This window comes from Hyla sarda, chromosome 3 (assembly GCF_029499605.1).
Source record: "Hyla sarda isolate aHylSar1 chromosome 3, aHylSar1.hap1, whole genome shotgun sequence".
In the NCBI taxonomy this organism is placed as follows: Eukaryota; Metazoa; Chordata; class Amphibia; order Anura; family Hylidae; genus Hyla; species Hyla sarda.
The window spans coordinates 355,438,868-355,461,506 of NC_079191.1; the positions used below are offsets into that span (position 1 = coordinate 355,438,868).

Below are 22,639 nucleotides of genomic sequence, written 5' to 3' on the forward strand. Positions count from 1 at the left end.
CCTCACTTTCACCATGATAATACTTTCCAGGTACATTTCAAATTAAGGAGAGCATCAAATGACATTTCAAATTGTACGAGCCACACAACTGTCTAACCCTAACCCTAACCCTAACCCTAACCCTAACCCTAACCCTAACCCTAACCCTAACCCTAACCCTAACCCTAACCCTAACCCTAACCCTAACCCTAACCCTAACCCTAACCCTAACCCTAACCCTAACCCTAACCCTAACCCTACCTTCCTGGTACATTTCAACTTAAGGAGAGAAAAAAAAAAATGTGTTCAAAATCGGATAAGCCACACCCCTTTTCTGTCGGAAAACCCTCACCCTCACCATGATAATACTTTCCAGGTACATTTCAACTTAAGGAGAGAACAAAAATGTGTTCAAAATCGTATAAGCCACACCCCTTTTCTGTCGGAAAACCCTCACTTTCACCATGATAATACTTTCCAGGTACATTTCAACTTAAGGAGAGCATCAAATGACATTTAAAATTGTATGCGCCACACAACTGTACCCTAACCCTAACCCTAACCCTAACCCTAACCCTAACCCTAACCCTAACCCTAACCCTAACCCTAACCCTAACCCTAACCCTAACCCTAACCCTAACCCTAACCCTAACCCTAACCCTAACCCTAACCCTAACCCTAACCCTACCTTCCTGGTACATTTCAACTTAAGGAGAGAAAAAAAAAAATGTGTTCAAAATCGGATAAGCCACACCCCTTTTCTGTCGGAAAACCCTCACCCTCACATTGATAATACTTTCCAGGTACATTTCAACTTAAGGAGAGAACAAAAATGTGTTCAAAATCGTATAAGCCACACCCCTTTTCTGTCGGAAAACCCTCACTTTCACCATGATAATACTTTCCAGGTACATTTCAACTTAAGGAGAGCATCAAATGACATTTAAAATTGTATAAGCCACATAACTGTTCTACAACCCAAACCCAAACCCAACTTCCTGGTACATTTTAAATTAAGGAGAGAACAAAAATGTGTTTAAAATCATACTCAAAATCATATAAGCCACACCCCTCTTCTGTCGGAAAACCCTCCCCCTCACCCTCATACTAGTTTCCAGGTACATTTCAACTTAAGGAGAGCATCAAATGACATTTAAAATTGTATGAGCCACACAACTGTACCCTAACCCTAACCCTAACCCTAACCCTAACCCTAACCCTAACCCTAACCCTAACCCTAACCCTAACCCTAACCCTAACCCTAACCCTAACCCTAACCCTAACCCTAACCCTAACCCTAACCCTAACCCTAACCCTAACCCTAACCCTAACCCTAACCCTAACCCTACCTTCCTGGTACATTTCAACTTAAGGAGAGAAAAAAAAATGTGTTCAAAATCGTATAAGCCACACCCCTTTTCTGTCGGAAAACCCTCACTTTCACCATGATAATACTTTCCAGGTACATTTCAACTTAAGGAGAGCATCAAATGACATTTAAAATTGTATGAGCCACAAAACTGTTCTACAGCCCAAACCCAAACCCTAACTTCCTGGTACATTTCAACTTAAGGAGAGAACAAAAATGTGTTTAAAATCATATTCAAAATCATATAAGCCACACCCCTCTTCTGTCGGAAAACCCTCCCCCTCACCCTCATACTAGTTTCCAGGTACATTTCAACTTAAGGAGAGCATCAAATGACATTTAAAATTGTAAGAGCCACACAACTGTACCCTAACCCTAACCCTAACCCTAACCCTAACCCTAACCCTAACCCTAACCCTAACCCTAACCCTAACCCTAACCCTAACCCTAACCCTAACCCTAACCCTAACCCTAACCCTAACCCTAACCCTAACCCTAACCCTAACCCTAACCCTAACCCTAACCCTAACCCTAACCCTAACCCTACCTTCCTGGTACATTTCAACTTAAGGAGAGAAAAAAAAAATGTGTTCAAAATCGGATAAGCCACACCCCTTTTCTGTCGGAAAACCCTCACCCTCACATTGATAATACTTTCCAGGTACATTTCAACTTAAGGAGAGAACAAAAATGTGTTCAAAATCGTATAAGCCACACCCCTTTTCTGTCGGAAAACCCTCACTTTCACCATGATAATACTTTCCAGGTACATTTCAACTTAAGGAGAGCATCAAATGACATTTAAAATTGTATAAGCCACAAAACTGTTCTACAGCCCAAACCCAAACCGTAACTTCCTGGTACATTTTAACTTAAGGAGAGAACAAAAATGTGTTTAAAATCATATTCAAAATCATATAAGCCACACCCCTCTTCTGTCGGAAAACCCTCCCCCTCACCCTCATACTAGTTTCCAGGTACATTTCAACTTAAGGAGAGCATCAAATGACATTTAAAATTGTATGAGCCACACAACTGTACCCTAACCCTAACCCTAACCCTAACCCTAACCCTAACCCTAACCCTAACCCTAACCCTAACCCTAACCCTAACCCTAACCCTAACCCTAACCCTAACCCTAACCCTAACCCAACCTTCCTGGTATATTTAAACTTAAGGAGAGAACAAAAATGTGTTCAAAATCGTATAAGCCATACCCCTTTTCTGTTGGGAAAACCCTCACCCTCACCATGATAATACTTTCCAGGTACATTTAAACTTAAGGAGAGCATCAAATGACATTTAAAATTGTTTGAGCCACAAAACTGTTCTACAACCCAAACCCTAACTTTCTGGTACACTTCAACTTAAGAAGAGAACAAAAATGTGTTTAAAATCATATTCAAAATCATATAAGCCACACCCCTTTTCTGTCGGAAAACCCTCCCCCTCACCCTCATACTAGTTTCCAGGTACATTTCAACTTAAGGAGAGCATCAAATGACATTTAAAATTGTATGAGCCACACAACTGTACCCTAACCCTAACCCTAACCCTAACCCTAACCCTAACCCTAACCCTAACCCTAACCCTAACCCTAACCCTAACCCTAACCCTAACCCTAACCCTAACCCTAACCCTAACCCTAAACCTACCTTCCTGGTATATTTAAACTTAAGGAGAGAACAAAAATGTGTTCAAAATCGTATAAGCCATACCCCTTTTCTGTTGGGAAAACCCTCACCCTCACCATGATAATACTTTCCAGGTACATTTAAACTTAAGGAGAGCATCAAATGACATTTAAAATTGTTTGAGCCACAAAACTGTTCTACAACCCAAACCCTAACTTTCTGGTACACTTCAACTTAAGAAGAGAACAAAAATGTGTTTAAAATCATATTCAAAATCATATAAGCCACACCCCTTTTCTGTCGGAAAACCCTCCCCCTCACCCTCATACTAGTTTCCAGGTACATTTCAACTTAAGGAGAGCATCAAATGACATTTAAAATTGTATGCGCCACACAACTGTACCCTAACCCTAACCCTAACCCTAACCCTAACCCTAACCCTAACCCTAACCCTAACCCTAACCCTAACCCTAACCCTAACCCTAACCCTAACCCTAACCCTAACCCTAACCCTAACCCTAACCCTAACCCTAACCCTACCTTCCTGGTACATTTCAACTTAAGGAGAGAAAAAAAAAAATGTGTTCAAAATCGGATAAGCCACACCCCTTTTCTGTCGGAAAACCCTCACCCTCACATTGATAATACTTTCCAGGTACATTTCAACTTAAGGAGAGAACAAAAATGTGTTCAAAATCGTATAAGCCACACCCCTTTTCTGTCGGAAAACCCTCACTTTCACCATGATAATACTTTCCAGGTACATTTCAACTTAAGGAGAGCATCAAATGACATTTAAAATTGTATGAGCCACAAAACTGTTCTACAACCCAAACCCAAACCCTAACTTCCTGGTACATTTCAACTTAAGGAGAGAACAAAAATGTGTTTAAAATCATATTCAAAATCATATAAGCCACACCCCTCTTCTGTCAGAAAACCCTCACCCTGATAATACTTTCCAGGTACATTTCAACTTAAGGAGAGCATCAAATGACATTTAAAATTGTATAAGCCACATAACTGTTCTACAACCCAAACCCAAACCCAACTTCCTGGTACATTTTAAATTAAGGAGAGAACAAAAATGTGTTTAAAATCATACTCAAAATCATATAAGCCACACCCCTCTTCTGTCGGAAAACCCTCCCCCTCACCCTCATACTAGTTTCCAGGTACATTTCAACTTAAGGAGAGCATCAAATGACATTTAAAATTGTATGAGCCACACAACTGTACCCTAACCCTAAAACCCTAACCCTAAAACCCTAACCCTAAAACCCTAAAACCCTAACCCTAACCCTAACCCTAACCCTAACCCTAACCCTAACCCTAACCCTAACCCTAACCCTAACCCTAACCCTAACCCTAACCCTACCTTCCTGGTACATTTCAACTTAAGGAGAGAAAAAAAAAATGTGTTCAAAATCGGATAAGCCACACCCCTTTTCTGTCGGAAAACCCTCACCCTCACATTGATAATACTTTCCAGGTACATTTCAACTTAAGGAGAGAACAAAAATGTGTTCAAAATCGTATAAGCCACACCCCTTTTCTGTCGGAAAACCCTCACTTTCACCATGATAATACTTTCCAGGTACATTTCAACTTAAGGAGAGCATCAAATGACATTTAAAATTGTATAAGCCACAAAACTGTTCTACAGCCCAAACCCAAACCGTAACTTCCTGGTACATTTTAACTTAAGGAGAGAACAAAAATGTGTTTAAAATCATATTCAAAATCATATAAGCCACACCCCTCTTCTGTCGGAAAACCCTCCCCCTCACCCTCATACTAGTTTCCAGGTACATTTCAACTTAAGGAGAGCATCAAATGACATTTAAAATTGTATGAGCCACACAACTGTACCCTAACCCTAACCCTAACCCTAACCCTAACCCTAACCCTAACCCTAACCCTAACCCTAACCCTAACCCTAACCCTAACCCTAACCCTAACCCTAACCCTAACCCTAACCCTAACCCTAACCCTAACCCTAACCCTAACCCTAACCCTAACCCTACCTTCCTGGTATATTTAAACTTAAGGAGAGAACAAAAATGTGTTCAAAATCGTATAAGCCATACCCCTTTTCTGTTGGGAAAACCCTCACCCTCACCATGATAATACTTTCCAGGTACATTTAAACTTAAGGAGAGCATCAAATGACATTTAAAATTGTTTGAGCCACAAAACTGTTCTACAACCCAAACCCTAACTTTCTGGTACACTTCAACTTAAGAAGAGAACAAAAATGTGTTTAAAATCATATTCAAAATCATATAAGCCACACCCCTTTTCTGTCGGAAAACCCTCCCCCTCACCCTCATACTAGTTTCCAGGTACATTTCAACTTAAGGAGAGCATCAAATGACATTTAAAATTGTATGCGCCACACAACTGTACCCTAACCCTAACCCTAACCCTAACCCTAACCCTAACCCTAACCCTAACCCTAACCCTAACCCTAACCCTAACCCTAACCCTAACCCTAACCCTAACCCTAACCCTAACCCTAACCCTAACCCTAACCCTAACCCTAACCCTAACCCTACCTTCCTGGTACATTTCAACTTAAGGAGAGAAAAAAAAAATGTGTTCAAAATCGGATAAGCCACACCCCTTTTCTGTCGGAAAACCCTCACCCTCACATTGATAATACTTTCCAGGTACATTTCAACTTAAGGAGAGAACAAAAATGTGTTCAAAATCGTATAAGCCACACCCCTTTTCTGTCGGAAAACCCTCACTTTCACCATGATAATACTTTCCAGGTACATTTCAACTTAAGGAGAGCATCAAATGACATTTAAAATTGTATGAGCCACAAAACTGTTCTACAACCCAAACCCAAACCCTAACTTCCTGGTACATTTCAACTTAAGGAGAGAACAAAAATGTGTTTAAAATCATATTCAAAATCATATAAGCCACACCCCTCTTCTGTCAGAAAACCCTCACCCTGATAATACTTTCCAGGTACATTTCAACTTAAGGAGAGCATCAAATGACATTTAAAATTGTATAAGCCACATAACTGTTCTACAACCCAAACCCAAACCCAACTTCCTGGTACATTTTAAATTAAGGAGAGAACAAAAATGTGTTTAAAATCATACTCAAAATCATATAAGCCACACCCCTCTTCTGTCGGAAAACCCTCCCCCTCACCCTCATACTAGTTTCCAGGTACATTTCAACTTAAGGAGAGCATCAAATGACATTTAAAATTGTATGAGCCACACAACTGTACCCTAACCCTAAAACCCTAACCCTAAAACCCTAAAACCCTAACCCTAAAACCCTAACCCTAACCCTAAAACCCTAACCCTAACCCTAACCCTAACCCTAACCCTAACCCTAACCCTAACCCTAACCCTACCTTCCTGGTACATTTCAACTTAAGGAGAGAAAAAAAAAATGTGTTCAAAATCGGATAAGCCACACCCCTTTTCTGTCGGAAAACCCTCACCCTCACATTGATAATACTTTCCAGGTACATTTCAACTTAAGGAGAGAACAAAAATGTGTTCAAAATCGTATAAGCCACACCCCTTTTCTGTCGGAAAACCCTCACTTTCACCATGATAATACTTTCCAGGTACATTTCAACTTAAGGAGAGCATCAAATGACATTTAAAATTGTATAAGCCACAAAACTGTTCTACAGCCCAAACCCAAACCGTAACTTCCTGGTACATTTTAACTTAAGGAGAGAACAAAAATGTGTTTAAAATCATATTCAAAATCATATAAGCCACACCCCTCTTCTGTCGGAAAACCCTCCCCCTCACCCTCATACTAGTTTCCAGGTACATTTCAACTTAAGGAGAGCATCAAATGACATTTAAAATTGTATGAGCCACACAACTGTACCCTAACCCTAACCCTAACCCTAACCCTAACCCTAACCCTAACCCTAACCCTAACCCTAACCCTAACCCTAACCCTAACCCTAACCCTAACCCTAACCCTAACCCTAACCCTAACCCTAACCCTAACCCTAACCCTACCTTCCTGGTATATTTAAACTTAAGGAGAGAACAAAAATGTGTTCAAAATCGTATAAGCCATACCCCTTTTCTGTTGGGAAAACCCTCACCCTCACCATGATAATACTTTCCAGGTACATTTAAACTTAAGGAGAGCATCAAATGACATTTAAAATTGTTTGAGCCACAAAACTGTTCTACAACCCAAACCCTAACTTTCTGGTACACTTCAACTTAAGAAGAGAACAAAAATGTGTTTAAAATCATATTCAAAATCATATAAGCCACACCCCTTTTCTGTCGGAAAACCCTCCCCCTCACCCTCATACTAGTTTCCAGGTACATTTCAACTTAAGGAGAGCATCAAATGACATTTAAAATTGTATGCGCCACACAACTGTACCCTAACCCTAACCCTAACCCTAACCCTAACCCTAACCCTAACCCTAACCCTAACCCTAACCCTAACCCTAACCCTAACCCTAACCCTAACCCTAACCCTAACCCTAACCCTAACCCTAACCCTAACCCTAACCCTAACCCTAACCCTAACCCTACCTTCCTGGTACATTTCAACTTAAGGAGAGAAAAAAAAAAATGTGTTCAAAATCGGATAAGCCACACCCCTTTTCTGTCGGAAAACCCTCACCCTCACATTGATAATACTTTCCAGGTACATTTCAACTTAAGGAGAGAACAAAAATGTGTTCAAAATCGTATAAGCCACACCCCTTTTCTGTCGGAAAACCCTCACTTTCACCATGATAATACTTTCCAGGTACATTTCAACTTAAGGAGAGCATCAAATGACATTTAAAATTGTATGAGCCACAAAACTGTTCTACAACCCAAACCCAAACCCTAACTTCCTGGTACATTTCAACTTAAGGAGAGAACAAAAATGTGTTTAAAATCATATTCAAAATCATATAAGCCACACCCCTCTTCTGTCAGAAAACCCTCACCCTGATAATACTTTCCAGGTACATTTCAACTTAAGGAGAGCATCAAATGACATTTAAAATTGTATAAGCCACATAACTGTTCTACAACCCAAACCCAAACCCAACTTGATGGTACATTTTAAATTAAGGAGAGAACAAAAATGTGTTTAAAATCATACTCAAAATCATATAAGCCACACCCCTCTTCTGTCGGAAAACCCTCCCCCTCACCCTCATACTAGTTTCCAGGTACATTTCAACTTAAGGAGAGCATCAAATGACATTTAAAATTGTATGAGCCACACAACTGTACCCTAACCCTAACCCTAACCCTAACCCTAACCCTAACCCTAACCCTAACCCTAACCCTAACCCTAACCCTAACCCTAACCCTAACCCTAACCCTAACCCTAACCCTAACCCTAACCCTAACCCTAACCCTAACCCTAACCCTAACCCTAACCCTAACCCTAAAACTAACCCTAACCCTAACCCTAACCCTACCTTCCTGGTACATTTCAACTTAAGGAGAGAAAAAAAAAATGTGTTTAAAATCGTATAAGCCACACCCATTTTCTGTCGGAAAACCCTCACCCTCACCCTGATAATACTTTCCAGGTACATTTCAACTTAAGGAGAGCATCAAATGACATTTAAAATTGTATGAGCCACACAAGTGTTCTACAACCCAAACCCAATCTTCCTGGTACATTTCAACTTCAGGAGAGAACAAAAATGTGTTCAAAATCGTATAAGCCACAGCTCTCTTCTGTCGGAAAACCCTCACCAACACCCTCATACTAGTTTCCAGGTACATTTCAAATTAAGGAGAGCATCAAATGACATTTAAAATTGTACGAGCCACACAACTGTCTAACCCTAACCCTAACCCTAACCCTAACCCTAACCCTAACCCTAACCCTAACCCTAACCCTAACCCTAACCCTAACCCTAACCCTAACCCTAACCCTAACCCTAACCCTAACCCTAACCCTAACCCTACCTTCCTGGTACATTTCAACTTAAGGAAAGAACAAAAATGTGTTCAAAATCATATAAGCCACACCCCTTTTCTGTCGGAAAACCCTCATCCTCACCCTGATAATACTTTCAAGGTACATTTCAACTTAAGGAGAATGTCAAATGACATTTAAAATTGTATGAGCCACACAAGTGTTCTACAACCCAAACCCAATCTTCCTGGTACATTTCAACTTCAGGAGAGAACAAAAATGTGTTCAAAATCGTATAAGCCACACCCCTTTTCTGTCGGAAAACCCTCACTTTCACCATGATAATACTTTCCAGGTACATTTCAACTTAAGGAGAGCATCAAATGACATTTAAAATTGTATGAGCCACAAAACTGTTCTACAACCCAAACCCAAACCCTAACTTCCTGGTACATTTCAACTTAAGGAGAGAACAAAAATGTGTTTAAAATCATATTCAAAATCATATAAGCCACACCCCTCTTCTGTCGGAAAACCCTCCCCCTCAAATGACATTTCAAATTGTACGAGCCACACAACTGTCTAACCCTAACCCTAACCCTAACCCTAACCCTAACCCTAACCCTAACCCTAACCCTAACCCTAACCCTAACCCTAACCCTAACCCTAACCCTAACCCTAACCCTAACCCTAACCCTAACCCTACCTTCCTGGTACATTTCAACTTAAGGAAAGAACAAAAATGTGTTCAAAATCGTATAAGCCACACCCCTTTTCTGTCGGAAAACCCTCACCCTCACCCTGATAATACTTTCCAGGTACATTTCAACTTAAGGAGAGCATCAAATGACATTTAAAATTGTATGAGCCACACAAGTGTTCTACAACCCAAACCCAATCTTCCTGGTACATTTCAACTTCAGGAGAGAACAAAAATGTGTTCAAAATCGTATAAGCCACACCCCTTTTCTGTCGGAAAACCCTCACCTTCACCATGATAATACTTTCCAGGTACATTTCAAATTAAGGAGAGCATCAAATGACATTTAAAATTGTACGAGCCACACAACTGTCTAACCCTAACCCTAACCCTAACCCTAACCCTAACCCTAACCCTAACCCTAACCCTAACCCTAACCCTAACCCTAACCCTAACCCTAACCCTAACCCTAACCCTAACCCTAACCCTAACCCTAACCCTAACCCTAACCCTAACCCTAACCCTAACCCTACCTTCCTGGTACATTTCAACTTAAGGAGAGAACAAAAATGTGTTCAAAATCGTATAAGCCACACCCCTTTTCTGTCGGAAAACCCTCACCCTCACCATGATAACACTTTCCAGGTACATTTAAAATTAAGGAGAGCATCAAATGACATTTAAATTTGTATGAGCCACAAAACTGTTCTACAACCCAAACCCAAACCCTAACTTCCTGGTACATTTTAACTTAAGGAGAGAACAAAAATGTGTTTAAAATCATATTTAAAATCATATAAGCCACACCCCTCTTCTGTCGGAAAACCCTCAACCTCACCCTCATCCTAGTTTCCAGGTACATTTCAACTTAAGGAGAGCATCAAATGACATTTAAAATTGTATGAGCCACACAACTGTACCCTAACCCTAACCCTAACCCTAACCCTAACCCTAACCCTAACCCTAACCCTAACCCTAACCCTAACCCTAACCCTAACCCTAACCCTAACCCTAACCCTAACCCTAACCCTAACCCTAACCCTAACCCTAACCCTACCTTCCTGGTACATTTCAACTTAAGGAAAGAACAAAAATGTGTTCAAAATCGTATAAGCCACACCCCTTTTCTGTCGGAAAACCCTCACCCTCACCCTGATAATACTTTCCAGGTACATTTCAACTTAAGGAGAGCATCAAATGACATTTAAAATTGTATGAGCCACACAAGTGTTCTACAACCCAAACCCAATCTTCCTGGTACATTTCAACTTCAGGAGAGAACAAAAATGTGTTCAAAATCGTATAAGCCACACCCCTTTTCTGTCGGAAAACCCTCACCTTCACCATGATAATACTTTCCAGGTACATTTCAAATTAAGGAGAGCATCAAATGACATTTAAAATTGTACGAGCCACACAACTGTCTAACCCTAACCCTAACCCTAACCCTAACCCTAACCCTAACCCTAACCCTAACCCTAACCCTAACCCTAACCCTAACCCTAACCCTAACCCTAACCCTAACCCTAACCCTAAAACTAACCCTAACCCTAACCCTAACCCTACCTTCCTGGTACATTTCAACTTAAGGAGAGAAAAAAAAAATGTGTTCAAAATCGTATAAGCCACACCCATTTTCTGTCGGAAAACCCTCACCCTCACCCTGATAATACTTTCCAGGTACATTTCAACTTAAGGAGAGCATCAAATGACATTTAAAATTGTATGAGCCACACAAGTGTTCTACAACCCAAACCCAATCTTCCTGGTACATTTCAACTTCAGGAGAGAACAAAAATGTGTTCAAAATCGTATAAGCCACAGCTCTCTTCTGTCGGAAAACCCTCACCAACACCCTCATACTAGTTTCCAGGTACATTTCAAATTAAGGAGAGCATCAAATGACATTTAAAATTGTACGAGCCACACAACTGTCTAACCCTAACCCTAACCCTAACCCTAACCCTAACCCTAACCCTAACCCTAACCCTAACCCTAACCCTAACCCTAACCCTAACCCTAACCCTAACCCTAACCCTAACCCTACCTTCCTGGTACATTTCAACTTAAGGAAAGAACAAAAATGTGTTCAAAATCATATAAGCCACACCCCTTTTCTGTCGGAAAACCCTCATCCTCACCCTGATAATACTTTCAAGGTACATTTCAACTTAAGGAGAATGTCAAATGACATTTAAAATTGTATGAGCCACACAAGTGTTCTACAACCCAAACCCAATCTTCCTGGTACATTTCAACTTCAGGAGAGAACAAAAATGTGTTCAAAATCGTATAAGTCACACCCCTTTTCTGTCGGAAAACCCTCACTTTCACCATGATAATACTTTCCAGGTACATTTCAACTTAAGGAGAGCATCAAATGACATTTAAAATTGTATGAGCCACAAAACTGTTCTACAACCCAAACCCAAACCCTAACTTCCTGGTACATTTCAACTTAAGGAGAGAACAAAAATGTGTTTAAAATCATATTCAAAATCATATAAGCCACACCCCTCTTCTGTCGGAAAACCCTCCCCCTCAAATGACATTTCAAATTGTACGAGCCACACAACTGTCTAACCCTAACCCTAACCCTAACCCTAACCCTAACCCTAACCCTAACCCTAACCCTAACCCTAACCCTAACCCTAACCCTAACCCTAACCCTAACCCTAACCCTAACCCTAACCCTAACCCTAACCCTAACCCTAACCCTAACCCTAACCCTAACCCTACCTTCCTGGTACATTTCAACTTAAGGAAAGAACAAAAATGTGTTCAAAATCGTATAAGCCACACCCCTTTTCTGTCGGAAAACCCTCACCCTCACCCTGATAATACTTTCCAGGTACATTTCAACTTAAGGAGAGCATCAAATGACATTTAAAATTGTATGAGCCACACAAGTGTTCTACAACCCAAACCCAATCTTCCTGGTACATTTCAACTTCAGGAGAGAACAAAAATGTGTTCAAAATCGTATAAGCCACACCCCTTTTCTGTCGGAAAACCCTCACCTTCACCATGATAATACTTTCCAGGTACATTTCAAATTAAGGAGAGCATCAAATGACATTTAAAATTGTACGAGCCACACAACTGTCTAACCCTAACCCTAACCCTAACCCTAACCCTAACCCTAACCCTAACCCTAACCCTAACCCTAACCCTAACCCTAACCCTAACCCTAACCCTAACCCTAACCCTAACCCTAACCCTAACCCTAACCCTAACCCTAACCCTAACCCTAACCCTACCTTCCTGGTACATTTCAACTTAAGGAGAGAACAAAAATGTGTTCAAAATCGTATAAGCCACACCCCTTTTCTGTCGGAAAACCCTCACCCTCACCATGATAACACTTTCCAGGTACATTTAAAATTAAGGAGAGCATCAAATGACATTTAAATTTGTATGAGCCACAAAACTGTTCTACAACCCAAACCCAAACCCTAACTTCCTGGTACATTTTAACTTAAGGAGAGAACAAAAATGTGTTTAAAATCATATTTAAAATCATATAAGCCACACCCCTCTTCTGTCGGAAAACCCTCAACCTCACCCTCATCCTAGTTTCCAGGTACATTTCAACTTAAGGAGAGCATCAAATGACATTTAAAATTGTATGAGCCACACAACTGTACCCTAACCCTAACCCTAACCCTAACCCTAACCCTAACCCTAACCCTAACCCTAACCCTTACCCTAACCCTAACCCTACCTTCCTGGTACATTTCAACTTAAGGAAAGAACAAAAATGTGTTCAAAATCGTATAAGCCACACCCCTTTTCTGTCGGAAAACCCTCACCCTCACCCTGATAATACTTTCCAGGTACATTTCAACTTAAGGAGAGCATCAAATGACATTTAAAATTGTATGAGCCACACAAGTGTTCTACAACCCAAACCCAATCTTCCTGGTACATTTCAACTTCAGGAGAGAACAAAAATGTGTTCAAAATCGTATAAGCCACACCCCTTTTCTGTCGGAAAACCCTCACCTTCACCATGATAATACTTTCCAGGTACATTTCAAATTAAGGAGAGCATCAAATGACATTTAAAATTGTACGAGCCACACAACTGTCTAACCCTAACCCTAACCCTAACCCTAACCCTAACCCTAACCCTAACCCTAACCCTAACCCTAACCCTAACCCTAACCCTAACCCTAACCCTAACCCTAACCCTAACCCTAACCCTAACCCTAACCCTAAAACTAACCCTAACCCTAACCCTAACCCTACCTTCCTGGTACATTTCAACTTAAGGAGAGAAAAAAAAAATGTGTTCAAAATCGTATAAGCCACACCCATTTTCTGTCGGAAAACCCTCACCCTCACCCTGATAATACTTTCCAGGTACATTTCAACTTAAGGAGAGCATCAAATGACATTTAAAATTGTATGAGCCACACAAGTGTTCTACAACCCAAACCCAATCTTCCTGGTACATTTCAACTTCAGGAGAGAACAAAAATGTGTTCAAAATCGTATAAGCCACAGCTCTCTTCTGTCGGAAAACCCTCACCAACACCCTCATACTAGTTTCCAGGTACATTTCAAATTAAGGAGAGCATCAAATGACATTTAAAATTGTACGAGCCACACAACTGTCTAACCCTAACCCTAACCCTAACCCTAACCCTAACCCTAACCCTAACCCTAACCCTAACCCTAACCCTAACCCTAACCCTACCTTCCTGGTACATTTCAACTTAAGGAAAGAACAAAAATGTGTTCAAAATCATATAAGCCACACCCCTTTTCTGTCGGAAAACCCTCATCCTCACCCTGATAATACTTTCAAGGTACATTTCAACTTAAGGAGAATGTCAAATGACATTTAAAATTGTATGAGCCACACAAGTGTTCTACAACCCAAACCCAATCTTCCTGGTACATTTCAACTTCAGGAGAGAACAAAAATGTGTTCAAAATCGTATAAGTCACACCCCTTTTCTGTCGGAAAACCCTCACTTTCACCATGATAATACTTTCCAGGTACATTTCAACTTAAGGAGAGCATCAAATGACATTTAAAATTGTATGAGCCACAAAACTGTTCTACAACCCAAACCCAAACCCTAACTTCCTGGTACATTTCAACTTAAGGAGAGAACAAAAATGTGTTTAAAATCATATTCAAAATCATATAAGCCACACCCCTCTTCTGTCGGAAAACCCTCCCCCTCAAATGACATTTCAAATTGTACGAGCCACACAACTGTCTAACCCTAACCCTAACCCTAACCCTAACCCTAACCCTAACCCTAACCCTAACCCTAACCCTAACCCTAACCCTAACCCTAACCCTAACCCTAACCCTAACCCTAACCCTAACCCTAACCCTACCTTCCTGGTACATTTCAACTTAAGGAAAGAACAAAAATGTGTTCAAAATCGTATAAGCCACACCCCTTTTCTGTCGGAAAACCCTCACCCTCACCCTGATAATACTTTCCAGGTACATTTCAACTTAAGGAGAGCATCAAATGACATTTAAAATTGTATGAGCCACACAAGTGTTCTACAACCCAAACCCAATCTTCCTGGTACATTTCAACTTCAGGAGAGAACAAAAATGTGTTCAAAATCGTATAAGCCACACCCCTTTTCTGTCGGAAAACCCTCACCTTCACCATGATAATACTTTCCAGGTACATTTCAAATTAAGGAGAGCATCAAATGACATTTAAAATTGTACGAGCCACACAACTGTCTAACCCTAACCCTAACCCTAACCCTAACCCTAACCCTAACCCTAACCCTAACCCTAACCCTAACCCTAACCCTAACCCTAACCCTACCTTCCTGGTACATTTCAACTTAAGGAGAGAACAAAAATGTGTTCAAAATCGTATAAGCCACACCCCTTTTCTGTCGGAAAACCCTCACCCTCACCATGATAACACTTTCCAGGTACATTTAAAATTAAGGAGAGCATCAAATGACATTTAAATTTGTATGAGCCACAAAACTGTTCTACAACCCAAACCCAAACCCTAACTTCCTGGTACATTTTAACTTAAGGAGAGAACAAAAATGTGTTTAAAATCATATTTAAAATCATATAAGCCACACCCCTCTTCTGTCGGAAAACCCTCAACCTCACCCTCATCCTAGTTTCCAGGTACATTTCAACTTAAGGAGAGCATCAAATGACATTTAAAATTGTATGAGCCACACAACTGTACCCTAACCCTAACCCTAACCCTAACCCTAACCCTAACCCTAACCCTAACCCTAACCCTAACCCTAACCCTAACCCTAACCCTAACCCTAACCCTAACCCTAACCCTAACCCTAACCCTAACCCTAACCCTAACCCTAACCCTACCTTCCTGGTACATTTCAACTTAAGGAAAGAACAAAAATGTGTTCAAAATCGTATAAGCCACACCCCTTTTCTGTCGGAAAACCCTCACCCTCACCCTGATAATACTTTCCAGGTACATTTCAACTTAAGGAGAGCATCAAATGACATTTAAAATTGTATGAGCCACACAAGTGTTCTACAACCCAAACCCAATCTTCCTGGTACATTTCAACTTCAGGAGAGAACAAAAATGTGTTCAAAATCGTATAAGCCACACCCCTTTTCTGTCGGAAAACCCTCACCTTCACCATGATAATACTTTCCAGGTACATTTCAAATTAAGGAGAGCATCAAATGACATTTAAAATTGTACGAGCCACACAACTGTCTAACCCTAACCCTAACCCTAACCCTAACCCTAACCCTAACCCTAACCCTAACCCTAACCCTAACCCTAACCCTAACCCTAACCCTAACCCTAACCCTAACCCTAACCCTAACCCTAACCCTAACCCTACCTTCCTGGTACATTTCAACTTAAGGAAAGAACAAAAATGTGTTCAAAATCGTATAAGCCACACCCCTTTTCTGTCGGAAAACCCTCACCCGCACCCTGATAATACTTTCCAGGTACATTTCAACTTAAGGAGAGCATCAAATGACATTTAAAATTGTATGAGCCACACAAGTGTTCTACAACCCAAACCCAATCTTCCTGGTACATTTCAACTTCAGGAGAGAACAAAAATGTGTTCAAAATCGTATAAGCCACACCCCTTTTCTGTCGGAAAACCCTCACCTTCACCATGATAATACTTTCCAGGTACATTTCAAATTAAGGAGAGCATCAAATGACATTTAAAATTGTACGAGCCACACAACTGTCTAACCCTAACCCTAACCCTAACCCTAACCCTAACCCTAACCCTAACCCTAACCCTAACCCTAACCCTAACCCTAACCCTAACCCTAACCCTAACCCTAACCCTAACCCTAACCCTAACCCTAACCCTAACCCTAACCCTACCTTCCTGGTACATTTCAACTTAAGGAGAGAACAAAAATGTGTTCAAAATCGTATAAGCCACACCCCTTTTCAGTCGGAAAACCCTCACCCTCACCATGATAACACTTTCCAGGTACATTTAAAATTAAGGAGAGCATCAAATGACATTTAAATTTGTATGAGCCACAAAACTGTTCTACAACCCAAACCCAAACCCTAACTTCCTGGTACATTTTAACTTAAGGAGAGAACAAAAATGTGTTTAAAATCATATTTAAAATCATATAAGCCACACCCCTCTTCTGTCGGAAAACCCTCAACCTCACCCTCATCCTAGTTTCCAGGTACATTTCAACTTAAGGAGAGCATCAAATGACATTTAAAATTGTATGAGCCACACAACTGTACCCTAACCCTAACCCTAACCCTAACCCTAACCCTAACCCTAACCCTAACCCTAACCCTAACCCTAACCCTAACCCTAACCCTAACCCTAACCCTAACCCTAACCCTAACCCTAACCCTACCTTCCTGGTACATTTCAACTTAAGGAAAGAACAAAAATGTGTTCAAAATCGTATAAGCCACACCCCTTTTCTGTCGGAAAACCCTCACCCTCACCCTGATAATACTTTCCAGGTACATTTCAACTTAAGGAGAGCATCAAATGACATTTAAAATTGTATGAGCCACACAAGTGTTCTACAACCCAAACCCAATCTTCCTGGTACATTTCAACTTCAGGAGAGAACAAAAATGTGTTCAAAATCGTATAAGCCACACCCCTTTTCTGTCGGAAAACCCTCACCTTCACCATGATAATACTTTCCAGGTACATTTCAAATTAAGGAGAGCATCAAATGACATTTAAAATTGTACGAGCCACACAACTGTCTAACCCTAACCCTAACCCTAACCCTAACCCTAACCCTAACCCTAACCCTAACCCTAACCCTAACCCTAACCCTAACCCTAACCCTAACCCTAACCCTAACCCTAACCCTAACCCTAACCCTAACCCTAACCCCAACCCTACCTTCCTGGTACATTTCAACTTAAGGAAAGAACAAAAATGTGTTCAAAATCGTATAAGCCACACCACTTTTCTGTCGGAAAACCCTCACCCTCACCCTGATAATACTTTCCAGGTACATTTCAACTTAAGGAGAGCATCAAATGACATTTAAAATTGTATGAGCCACAAAACTGTTCTACAACCCAAACCCAAACCCTAACTTCCTGGTACATTTCAACTTAAGGAGAGAACAAAAATGTGTTTAAAATCATATCCAAAATCATATAAGCCACACCCTTCTTCTGTCAGAAAACCCTCACCCTGATAATACTTTCCAGGTACATTTCAACTTAAGGAGAGCATCAAATGACATTTAAAATTGTATAAGCCACAAAACTGTTCTACAGCCCAAACCCAAACCGTAACTTCCTGGTACATTTTAACTTAAGGAGAGAACAAAAATGTGTTTAAAATCATATTCAAAATCATATAAGCCACACCCCTTTTCTGTCGGAAAACCCTCACCCTCACCATGATAATACTTTCCAGGTACATTTCAACTTAAGGAGAGCATCAAATGACATTTAAAATTGTATAAGCCACATAACTGTTCTACAACCCAAACCCAAACCCAACTTCCTGGTACATTTTAAATTAAGGAGAGAACAAAAATGTGTTTAAAATCATACTCAAAATCATATAAGCCACACCCCTCTTCTGTCGGAAAACCCTCCCCCTCACCCTCATACTAGTTTCCAGGTACATTTCAACTTAAGGAGAGCATCAAATGACATTTAAAATTGTATGAGCCACACAACTGTACCCTAACCCTAAAACCCTAACCCTAAAACCCTAAAACCCTAACCCTAACCCTAACCCTAACCCTACCTTCCTGGTACATTTCAACTTAAGGAAAGAACAAAAATGTGTTCAAAATCGTATAAGCCACACCCCTTTTCTGTCGGAAAACCCTCACCCGCACCCTGATAATACTTTCCAGGTACATTTCAACTTAAGGAGAGCATCAAATGACATTTAAAATTGTATGAGCCACACAAGTGTTCTACAACCCAAACCCAATCTTCCTGGTACATTTCAACTTCAGGAGAGAACAAAAATGTGTTCAAAATCGTATAAGCCACACCCCTTTTCTGTCGGAAAACCCTCACCTTCACCATGATAATACTTTCCAGGTACATTTCAAATTAAGGAGAGCATCAAATGACATTTAAAATTGTACGAGCCACACAACTGTCTAACCCTAACCCTAACCCTAACCCTAACCCTAACCCTAACCCTAACCCTAACCCTAACCCTAACCCTAACCCTAACCCTAACCCTAACCCTAACCCTAACCCTAACCCTAACCCTAACCCTAACCCTAACCCTAACCCTAACCCTAACCCTAACCCTACCTTCCTGGTACATTTCAACTTAAGGAGAGAACAAAAATGTGTTCAAAATCGTATAAGCCACACCCCTTTTCTGTCGGAAAACCCTCACCCTCACCATGATAACACTTTCCAGGTACATTTAAAATTAAGGAGAGCATCAAATGACATTTAAATTTGTATGAGCCACAAAACTGTTCTACAACCCAAACCCAAACCCTAACTTCCTGGTACATTTTAACTTAAGGAGAGAACAAAAATGTGTTTAAAATCATATTTAAAATCATATAAGCCACACCCCTCTTCTGTCGGAAAACCCTCAACCTCACCCTCATCCTAGTTTCCAGGTACATTTCAACTTAAGGAGAGCATCAAATGACATTTAAAATTGTATGAGCCACACAACTGTACCCTAACCCTAACCCTAACCCTAACCCTAACCCTAACCCTAACCCTAACCCTAACCCTAACCCTAACCCTAACCCTAACCCTAACCCTAACCCTAACCCTAACCCTAACCCTAACCCTAACCCTAACCCTAACCCTACCTTCCTGGTACATTTCAACTTAAGGAAAGAACAAAAATGTGTTCAAAATCGTATAAGCCACACCCCTTTTCTGTCGGAAAACCCTCACCCTCACCCTGATAATACTTTCCAGGTACATTTCAACTTAAGGAGAGCATCAAATGACATTTAAAATTGTATGAGCCACACAAGTGTTCTACAACCCAAACCCAATCTTCCTGGTACATTTCAACTTCAGGAGAGAACAAAAATGTGTTCAAAATCGTATAAGCCACACCCCTTTTCTGTCGGAAAACCCTCACCTTCACCATGATAATACTTTCCAGGTACATTTCAAATTAAGGAGAGCATCAAATGACATTTAAAATTGTACGAGCCACACAACTGTCTAACCCTAACCCTAACCCTAACCCTAACCCTAACCCTAACCCTAACCCTAACCCTAACCCTAACCCTAACCCTAACCCTAACCCTAACCCTAACCCTAACCCTAACCCCAACCCTACCTTCCTGGTACATTTCAACTTAAGGAAAGAACAAAAATGTGTTCAAAATCGTATAAGCCACACCACTTTTCTGTCGGAAAACCCTCACCCTCACCCTGATAATACTTTCCAGGTACATTTCAACTTAAGGAGAGCATCAAATGACATTTAAAATTGTATGAGCCACAAAACTGTTCTACAACCCAAACCCAAACCCTAACTTCCTGGTACATTTCAACTTAAGGAGAGAACAAAAATGTGTTTAAAATCATATCCAAAATCATATAAGCCACACCCTTCTTCTGTCAGAAAACCCTCACCCTGATAATACTTTCCAGGTACATTTCAACTTATTTTTTTTTTTTTTTTTCTAAAGCCGAGGAACGTGCTTTCGATTCACCCAAAGTGCAAGAAAAAGTGCAAACGTGTTACACTAAAAAAAAACGTGCACAAAGGATGCGGTCTATCGCAAGCCCTTCTCCGATAGGAGAGAGGCCCCCCAACAAACCTTACCCTTCGCCTCCGGACCAAAAGGTACCTGCGAGGTTCCAGGTTCGATGTCCCTTTTCGCCGAAGCTACTAGGGGACCACAAATGCTCCCGGCATCCCCCTTGGCGTTGGCCAAGGTATCTGCCCGCAGAGCCGATTACGGTAGGTACCCTGCCAAAGCAGGAGTACCCGGGGTGTTTGCAGGGAGGTGCGGAACCTAATGGCCACACACACCTCCCCTAGACCGCCAGGAGGGACACCCAGAAGGGCTACCGCATCCTGACAAATCCTGTGAACACACAACACGCAAAAAGTGACACAGTGAGACAAAAAAGAAATAAATAAGTGAATGTGTGCAGATATACTGCCCGGACATCCGGCCGGATCTATAAAAATTTCTCTGATCCTAGCCAGAAGGCCGGGAATCAAGAGGTGAGTGCCACAAGGTGAAGAGATTATGGTGCCCGTGCTTCAACTCAGTGAGCCTATTCTCCCAGTGAGTTTCGGCACCTCGGGGTCACCACTCCCCGAGGCACAAAAGTACCTCGGCTCTAGACCCTCTCAGCCTCATGGCGAGACCCGGAGGGAACAGGTCACATCGGGGCAGCCGTCGAGCTGATTCCTCAGAACCAGCCCCGGAAAGCCCTGGTACACCTGCATCCTCCATGCAGCACCCATCCCCACCAGCATGAAAACTGATAAGAACAGATACTACACTTGATCTTAGCCAAAAGGCCGAGAAGCCAGGTACATTTCAAATTAAGGAGAGCATCAAATGACATTTAAAATTGTACGAGCCACACAACTGTCTAACCCTAACCCTAACCCTACCTTCCTGATACATTTCAACTTAAGGAGAGCATCAAATGACATTTAAAATTGTATGAGCCACACAAGTGTTCCACAACCCAAACCCTATCTTCCAGGTACATTTCAACTTAAGGAGAGAACAAAAATGTGTTCAAAATCGTATAAGCCACAACCCTTTTCTGTCGGAAAACCCTCACCCTCACCATGATAATACTTTCCAGGTACATTTAAACTTAAGGAGAGCATCAAATGACATTTAAAATTGTATGAGCCACAAAACTGTTCTACATCCCTAACCCAAACCCTAACTTCCTGGTACATTTCAAATTAAGGAGAGAACAAAAATGTGTTTAAAATCATATTCAAAATCATATAAGCCACACCCCTCTTCTGTCGGAAAACCCTCCCCCTCACCCTCATACTAGTTTCCAGGTACATTTCAACTTAAGGAGAGCATCAAATGACATTTAAAATTGTATGAGCCACACAACTGTACCCTAACCCTAACCCTAACCCTAACCCTAACCCTAACCCTAACCCTAACCCTAACCCTAACCCTAACCCTAACCCTAACCCTAACCCTAACCCTAACCCTAACCCTAACCCTAACCCTAACCCTAACCCTAACCCTAACCCTAACCCTAACCCTACCTTCTTGGTACATTTCAACTTAAGGAGAGAACAAAAAATGTGTTCAAAATCGTATAAGCCACACCCCTCTTCTGTCGGAAAACCCTCCCACTCACCCTCATACTTCTTTCCAGGTACATTTAAACTTAAGGAGAGCATCAAATGACATTTAAAATTGTATGAGCCACACAACTGTACCCTAACCCTAACCCTAACCCTAACCCTAACCCTAACCCTAACCCTAACCCTAACCCTAACCCTAACCCTAACCCTAACCCTAACCCTAACCCTAACCCTAACCCTAACCCTAACCCTAACCCTAACCCTAACCCTAACCCTACCTTCCTGGTACATTTCAACTTAAGGAGAGAACAAAAAATGTGTTCAAAA

The 22,639-nt window shown here is 41.1% G+C and overlaps 1 pseudogene; it reads right to left on the reverse strand.

Moving 5' to 3' along the window:
- Nucleotides 1-21,396: 21,396 nt before the first annotated feature.
- Nucleotides 21,397-21,556, reverse strand: LOC130363240 (U2 spliceosomal RNA; annotated as a pseudogene).
- Between the last annotated feature and the right edge of the window lie 1,083 nt (nucleotides 21,557-22,639).